This window comes from Canis aureus, chromosome 3, assembly GCF_053574225.1.
Source record: "Canis aureus isolate CA01 chromosome 3, VMU_Caureus_v.1.0, whole genome shotgun sequence".
Taxonomy (NCBI): domain Eukaryota; kingdom Metazoa; phylum Chordata; class Mammalia; order Carnivora; family Canidae; genus Canis; species Canis aureus.
In genome coordinates this window covers 43,246,331-43,255,070 of record NC_135613.1, presented here as the reverse complement: position 1 = coordinate 43,255,070, position 8,740 = coordinate 43,246,331, and the positions used below count along the sequence as shown (strand labels likewise).

The 8,740-nt window shown below is 37.2% G+C and overlaps 1 pseudogene; it reads left to right on the top strand.

The window, feature by feature from the left end:
• The first annotated feature begins 276 nt into the window (after positions 1-276).
• LOC144305230 (large ribosomal subunit protein eL29 pseudogene) lies at positions 277-897 on the top strand (annotated as a pseudogene).
• The last annotated feature ends 7,843 nt before the right edge of the window (positions 898-8,740 follow it).

The following is an 8,740-nucleotide window of genomic DNA, read 5'->3' as shown; positions in this document are numbered from 1 at the left end:
AAGGTTTAATGTTATCTGTACTTTAGAGATTTTTATTTACTTTTGGGATTTAGTTATAGGTGGGCTCATTCCAGAAAAAAAAATTGAGATGCTTAATCTCACAGTTGAGAGGTTGGATAGCTCTCAATTAAAGGACTAGTATGAGGATACTGGAACTCCCACTCAAGCATTTTGACTCCAGAGCCCATGTTTTTTCCCACTATACTTGACAGTCTTCTGTTACAATATGACAATGAATCAAAATACACGGATTTATTTTAAAAGCACATCATGGGTGCTCGGGGAGCCAAGGGCTTTGGTGCAGACATGGCCAAGTCCAAGAACCACACCACGCATAACCAGTCACGAAAATGGCACAGAAATGGCATCAAGAAACCCCGGTCACAAAGATACGAATCTCTTAAGGGGGTAGACCCCAAGTTCCTGAGGAACATGTGCTTTGCCAAGAAGCACAACAAGAAGGGCCTGAAGAAGATGCAGGTCAACAATGCCAAGGCCATGACTGCGTTTGCTGAGGCTATCAAGGCCCTTGTCAAGCCCAAGGAGGTTAAGCCCAAGATCCCAAAGGGCGGCAGCCGCAAGCTCAATCAACTTGCCTGCATCGCTCATCCCAACCTCAGGAAATGTGCTCGTGCCTGCATTGCCAAAGGTCTTAGGCTCTGCTGGCCAAAGGCCAAGGCCAAGGCTCAAACCAAGGCCCAGGCTACAGCTGCATCCCCGGGTCCGGCTCCTGTTTCTACTCCTGCAGCGCAGTCTCCCAAAGGTGCCCAGGCCCCCACAAAGGCTCCAGTGTAGAGGCTTCTGCCTGCCAGTGTGAGGACGGAAGGACTGGAATGACCCCTGGGCTTCTGTCTGCATGGGCCTGGTGTCCTCCTGTGCTATTTGTACAAATAAACCTGCGGCAGGATCTGTCAAAAAAATAAAAATAAAAATAAAAATAAAAGCACATCATGTTTAATGGAATGGAACAGATTCCAGACACATATAAATTCTTAGAAGAATTTATCATAAGTTGGCATTATTTTCATGGTCCTGTGTGTTCATATCTTGTAAAATTACCTCAAATTATTTTAGGAAGTAGGAAAAATATAAACAAAGAATGAAAAAAATGAATGCATGAAGTTAATAATATATTTCAAATTTGAAATAATACTTAGGGGGAGAATACTTGTACACATTTTGTTGGAATAATCAACCATAGTATAGTACTGAAAATTAGTCACCCATATTTCACACTCAATATTGCAAAAAAAAATTTTCCAGGTAAGTTAAAATATTAGTTTCCTTCATAGTAGGCTCTTAAGAGATATTCATTAATTGAATAAATATCTTTAAAAAATTAGAATTCCTGGTGGGTTCATAGGTGATTTCTGGTTCCAAGAATTTATAAAAAGAATTGTATTCCATGACCAAGTGGGATTTATCCAGATGTGTATGTAAAGCTTGTTCAAAGTTCAAAACTCAAGGAATGAAATCCATTATATCAACAAGCTAATATAGAAAAAATATGATCAATAGATGCAGAAAAAGCATTTGACAAAATCTAACACCCATTCACGATAAAAAAAAAAAAAAAAACCTCTCGTAAATTAACAATAGAGGGGAATTTACTCAACTTGATGAAGAATATCTGAAAAAAAACTACAGCTAACTTCATACTTGTGGTGAGAAATTTAAAGCTTTCCTATTAAGATCAAGAATAAGGCAAGGGGGATCCCTGGGTGGCGCAGCAGGTTAGCGCCTGCCTTTGGCCCAGGGTGCGATCCTGGACACCCGGGATCAAATCCCACATCGGGCTCTCGGTGCATGGAGCCTGCTTCTCCCTCTGCCTGTGTCTCTGCCTCTCTCTCTCTCTGTGACTATCATAAATAAATAAAAATTAAAAAAAATGTTTTAAGAACAAGGCAAGGATGTCCTTCTTCACTATTCCTTTTTCAACACCGTGCTGGAAATCCTAGCTAATGGAATAAGAAAAGAAAGGAAATAAAAAATACACTGATTGGGGAGGAAGAAATAAAACTGTCTTTATTCACAGATAACATAATGGTCTATGTAGAAAATTCCAAAGACTCAAAACAAACAAACAAACAAACAAAACAAAACAACTCCCCCCCCTCCGGAACTAATAAAGCAATTATAGCAAGGCTGAAGGATGCAAGGCTTAAGATACAAAAGTCATTCATGTTCTTATATATCAGTAAGTGGGACAAGTAGAATTTGAAGTTAAAAGCACAATATCATTTACATTAGCACCCCAAAATTAAACACTTAGGTATAAATCTAACAATACATGAGACATATACAAAGAAAACTACAAAATTCTGATAAAAGATACCAAGGAAGAACTAAATAAATGAAGAGATATTCCATGTCATGGATAGAAGGAGGCTTTTTAGGGCAGCAAAACTACTCAGTAAGATTCTGTTATGATGAAGACATGTTATAGAATAGGCAACACCAAGAGTGGATCTTAATGTAAAATATGGACTTTGGGTGATAATGATGTGTCTGTGGAGATTCATCAATTATAACAAATGTGCCACTGTTGTGGGGGAATTTTGATAAAGGGCAAAGTTACAGCTATGGAGGCAGATGGGATATGGGAAATTCATGTGCCTTCTGCTCAATTTTGCTGTGAACCCAAAATTACTCTGAAACAAAAAATTAAAATTAAAAAAGAATTTTCTCTCTGTGTGTCTCTCATGAATAAATAAATAAAATCTTTTTAAAAATAAAATAAAAAATAAATTTAAAAATTTAAATGTTATGGGAAGGAGAGGAAGCTATACATCAATTCCAAATGTGGAAGAGGGATTCATGGAGGTGATCTGAGACAAGGTGAATTTGAACGGATGTGCACTTTAAACATTTGCACAACAAAATGTCTCTGGTTTTCAGTCTAGCTGCCCTTCCTAAATTCTTTCCAATGGCAGAGGAGTTGCTAATCTGATTGGACTAGGACAGGTAATGGGCTGTTCTTACCAGAAAGTGATGTTACTGTATGCCTGTAGTTATACATCCAATATTGCTGCCAGCCTGCTTTCCCTTCTTTTCTTTTTTAAAAAAGATTCTTATTTATTTATTTATTTATTTATTTATTTATTTATTTATAGACAGAGAGAGACAGAGAGTGCACAAGTAGGCAGAGAAACAGGCAGAGGGAGAGGAAGAAGCAGGCTCTCTGATGCGGGGCTTAATCCCAGGACCTCGGGATCATGACCTGAGCTGAAGGCAGATGCTTAACTGACTGAGCAACCCAGTGCCCCTCATTTTCTTTTCTTTGTCCTTTATGTAACAGGAGGGTTTGCCTTTGCCTGACACATCAGGTTCTTCTCTAACTTGCTCCATTTACATAGTAAGCTTTCAGTCTCATACTGCCTTCTTGTTTTAGGAACACTGTGGCAAAGTGTGACCCTTAGTGCCAGACCCAGCTATTTCCTTCCACCATTTCCTGCTTCCAAGACTATATAAAGTATAGGAACTTTTCTTCTTTCTTTTTCTTTCTTCTTTCTTTCTTTCTTTCTTTCTTTCTTTCTTTCTTTCTTTCTTCTTCTTCTTCTTCTTCTTCTTCTTCTTCTTCTTCTTCTTCTTTCTTCTTTCTTCTCTTTCTCTTCTTTTTTTGAGGTGTCATGGCTTCATCGCTTCTGGCCTCTCTTGTCTCAAATGGAGACTAAAGCTCTACTCTGACTCAAAGTTAGGCAGTTGTGCAGATACTTATTCAGAAATGGATATATGAAGGGAATAAGAAGGTGAGTTCTATGTATGGAGACTGCCTCCACAATCACATCTGTTCGACCCATCCACTCTGGCCACAGACCTTCCCCTTGACTCAAGCTGGACCATTCAGAGCTCTTTCCTGGGATTTTTCCAACTTGTACTGGGATAGGAATACTGTTATATGCCCATGACCTTGCAATGTGACTCTAAAGCCATTTGTAGCCATGTTCCCCATCATGTGACTGCCATAGAAGAATGAAGTTAAGAATTATAGACAAGCAGAATTGCTTGATAGGTCCCTAGAAATGTCAAGACACAGCTTCTAGTTAGCTTCAGCTTTTCTTAGTTTCATTAGTACATGACATGCATCAATTCACTTTTCTGCTTATGCCTTTTCAAGTTATGTTCTATCATTTGCAACCTAAAGGGTTTTGACTCTTAGAGAAATTGGAAACCTGATTCACCAGGTTCGTGTGACAAAGTAAGCATGGTCATCAAAATGGGAATAATGTGGGCTTAATACTCCCTGTTAGAGAAAATGCTAACAGAAGATCCCAGATAAGGCTAATTAATCATAGGTTCACAGAAATAAATTTAACAGACGTCCCGCTAAAGTTTATATCTGCATAACCCCAAACATACCAGCTCTGGTACACAGAGGCTTAATGTGAGCCACTGCACTATAGAATCATATCCTCTCATCCATTTCCAGACCCAGATACTCTTCCAGGCCCTCAGAATTTCCAGGAACCTACTACAACCTCCTCTGTGCCTGCTATGAATCTCCCTCCCCCAAAATGATATGTAGCCTATGTTACTATGCATTCAAAAGAGAGAAATATCCACATTTGGGATTAGGGGGTAGAGCACTATTGGATTTAGGCTCCAAACCCTCACTGCTTTGTGGCTACCCATAAATACCACTATGGATATTATGGGATCAGATGGTCTGAAGCTGAGTTCTAACTGAGTTCACCTCATAGATGGTTCAGTGCAACTTGCATCCATTTATAAGGTAATTTCTCTAGTCCTGATCTCAAACAAATATCCTGGCCAATTGAACCTCATACTGGATCCCGGATATAGCTATCATAAGGGGAAAAGCCAAGATGTTAGAGATCCTCTTCCGTCACAAAGTAAAAAACCAAAACAATATAAATCTCTTGGAGAGTTGCAAAGTATAGTAACATTAAAAGAAAAAATTACCCTTTGTTACTAGGTTGAAAGTTGATTACATATTTTTAGCTTCTCTACAGTCATTCACTCATTTTATTTTCTTACTTAGATCCTGGGTTTTGCAGCCACATTAATTTCTCTTCACTTGTTTTTTTTTAAAGATTTTATTTATTTAATTGTGAGAGACACACAGAGAGAGGCAGAGGCATTGGCAGAGAGAGAAACAGAGGGAGAAGCAGGGTCTCAGAGGGAAACCTGATGCAGTACTCAATCCCAGGACCCCGGGATCACAACCTGAGCCAAAGGCAGATGCTCAACCACTGAGCCAACCAAGTGTCTCTCTCTTCTTATTTTTTGATATTGTTTTAGTGTGTTACTTATGTTTGGTATTTGCTTATGAGCTAGTGGCTTTAAGATTTCTCTTCTTTTAAACTATATTTAAAAAAATAAACATGCGGGGATCCCTGGGTGGCTCAGAGGTTTGGTGCCTGCCTTTGGCCCAGGGCGTGGTCCTAGGGTCCTGGGATCAAGTCCCGCGTCGGGCTCCCTGCATGGAGCTTGCTTTTCCCTCTGCCTATATCTCTGCCTCTCTCTATGTCTATCATGAATGAATGAATAAATAAATAAATAAATAAATAAAATCTAAAAAAAAAAAAAACCTAAACATGCACAATAAAAATCTTCTTATTCCAACATATAAACAGAAAAAAAAATGTTAGGGAAAATAATAGTCTTGAATATTTAATGACATGAGTCAATAGGGCCAATGAGAGCTGGCATATACCTGAGTTATATATCAGTGAACCTCTGCCTGCTAGTCAGTTTCACCTTAAGGACTGTTTAGAAATACAGTTTTAAAATAAGTGCTTAATATAGAATGTGAAGGGAAAAAAGATCCTGTCAAATATTTCAGGTTTTGGAAAATCTTACTTGCTTAGTTAATCTATTTATCCAGGTAAGAAAATCTGTGTTTTAAAGCCATCATTTAAAAAAAGATTTTATTTATTGATTCATGAAAGACAGAGAGAGAGAGGCAGAGACATAGGCAGAGGAAGAAGCAGGCTCCCTGTGGGGAGCCTGATGTGGGACTCAATTCCAGGACCCCGGGATCATGACCTGAGCTGAAGGCAGATGCTTAACCACTGAGTTACCCAGGCATCCCCAAAGCTGTCGTTTTTTTAAAGATGATTTTGTGGATTTATAAAATTCTAAATAGAATCTTAGTTTTACTTTTTAAGAATGTATCAAAATAATTCTAGAAATTGCCTCTAAAATGGAAGAGAGGGGATCCCTGGGTAGCTCAGCGGTTTGGTGCCTGCCTTTGGCCCAGGGTGCGATCCTGGAGTCCCGGGATCGAGTCCCATGTCGGGCTCCTGGCATGGAGCCCGCTTCTCCCTCTGCCTGTATTTCTGCCTCTTTCTCCTCTCTCTATGACTATCATGAATAAATAATAATAAAAAATTTTTTAATAAAAATAAATAAAAAATAAAATGGAAGAGATATAAATAACAAGGCAGTTATTGAAAAAAAATGACTATTTAGTGGAACATTGTCCACTAGCAGTTACAGTGAAATAACTGAAGTGGTATAGTATTAATTCAAAGACAAATAGAAAGTTAGGAGACAGAGAATATGCTCCAAATGAAAGAACAGATAAAACCTCAGAAAAGGAACTAAAGGAAACTGAGATAAGCAATATGCCTGATAAAGATTTTAAAGTCACTATCATAAATCATCATAAAGATGCTCACTGGACTGGAGTGGAAGAACTCAGTGAAAACTTCAACAAAGAGAAAGTATTTAAAAGAGAACCAATCAGAGTTGAAGAATACAATAACTGAAATAAAAAATACACAGAGGGAATCAACAGTAGATTAATGGGTGCAGAAGAATGGATCTGTGATCTGGAAGACAGAGTAATGAGAGGAACCAAACCTGAATAGCAAACAGAAAAAAGAGTTTTTAGAAATGAGGATAGGGGTTAAGGATCTCTTGGACAACATAAAGCAAACAAATATTTGCATTATAAGAAGGAGAAGGGAGAGAGAAAGGAACAGAGACTTTATTTGAAGAAATAGTAGCTAAAAACTTCCCTAACCTGGGGGAGGAAATAGGCATCCAGGTTTTGGAAGCAAAGAGAGTTCCAAACAAAATGAAACCAAGGAAGTTCACAGCACAAAACCGAATAATTAAAATGTCAAAAATTAGAGATAAAAATAAAAGATAAAAAGTTATCTTTCCTTCTTTTTTGTCTCTGTGGCAAGACAGAAGCAAAAAGCTATATGCAAGGGGAACATCCCTAAGTTTATCAGCAGATTTTTCAGTGGACATTTTATTAGCCAGAAGAGAGTGACATGATATATCCAGACTTGAAGGTAAAAAAAAACTCTACAACCAAGAATATTCTATCTGGCTAGGTTATCATTCAGAATTGAAGGAGAGAAAAAGAATTTCCCGCACAAATAAAAGTCCAAGGAGTTCATCACCACTAAACGGGCCTTATAAGAAATGCTAAAAGTACTTCATTAGGTGGAAAAGAAAGGCCATAATTAGAAGTAAGAAAATTATGAATAAAAAGATGTGAAATATGACAACATATACATGAATTATGGGGGAAGGGAGTAAAAAAAATTCTTTTAAAATATGTTTAAATTTAAGTGACCATCAACTTCATATAGACTACTCTATACTTAGAATGTTATATATGAATCTCATGGTAACCACAAACCCAAAACCTGTAATAGATACACAAAACATAAAGAGAAAGAGAGCCAAGCATAACACTACAGAAAGTCATCAATCACAAGGGAGGAGTAAGAGAAGAAAGGAGCAGAGAAGAATTGCAAAAACAAGAAAACAATGAACAAAATGGCAGTAAGTATATATCTGTCAATAATCATTTTAAATGTAAATGGTCTAAATGATTTAATGAAAAGACATAGTTTTGGGGCACCTGGGTGGCTCATTCGGTTGAGCATCCAACTCTTGATCTCAGGGTTATGAGTTCAAAGCCCTGCAAAAAATAAAAATAAAAGACACAGTTTGGTGGAATATATATATATATATATATATATATATATATATATATGATCCATCTGTATGCTGGCTATAAGAGATTCACCTCATATCTAAAGACACATACAGATTGGTAGTGAAAGGATGAAAAAAAGGTATTCCATGCAAATGGAAGAAAAAAGAAAAAAGAAAAAAAAGTCAGAGTAGCAATATTTACATCAGACACAACAGGCTTTAAAGCTAAGATTGTAAAAAGAGAAAGAAGAGTATTACATAATGATAAAGGGGTCAATGCTACAAAAAATATAACAATTGTAAATATCTATGCATCCAACATTGCAGGACCTAAATATATAAATCAAATGTTAATAGACATAAAGGGAGAAATTGACAGTAATATAATAGTAGTGGGGTACTTTACACTCCCACTTATATCAATGATTGGATTATTCAGGCAGAGAATCAATAAGGAAACAGTATCTTTGAACAGCCCATTAGATCAGATGGACTTAACAGATATGCACAGAACATTCCATCCCCAAATAGCAGGATACCCATTCTTTTGAAGCATACATGGGACATTCTCCAGGATAGATCATATGTTAGGCCACAAAACAAGTCTCAATAAATATAAGAAAATTGAAATCATATCATGAATCCTTTCAACCACAACAGTATGAAACTAGGAATCAATCACAAGAAGAAAAAACTGGAAAAAAACACAAATTCAAAGAGGCTAAACAACATGTTACTAAATAGACAATGAGTCCATGAAGAGATCAAAGAGGAAATAAAAAAATACGTGGAGACAATTAAAAAAATACATGGAGGC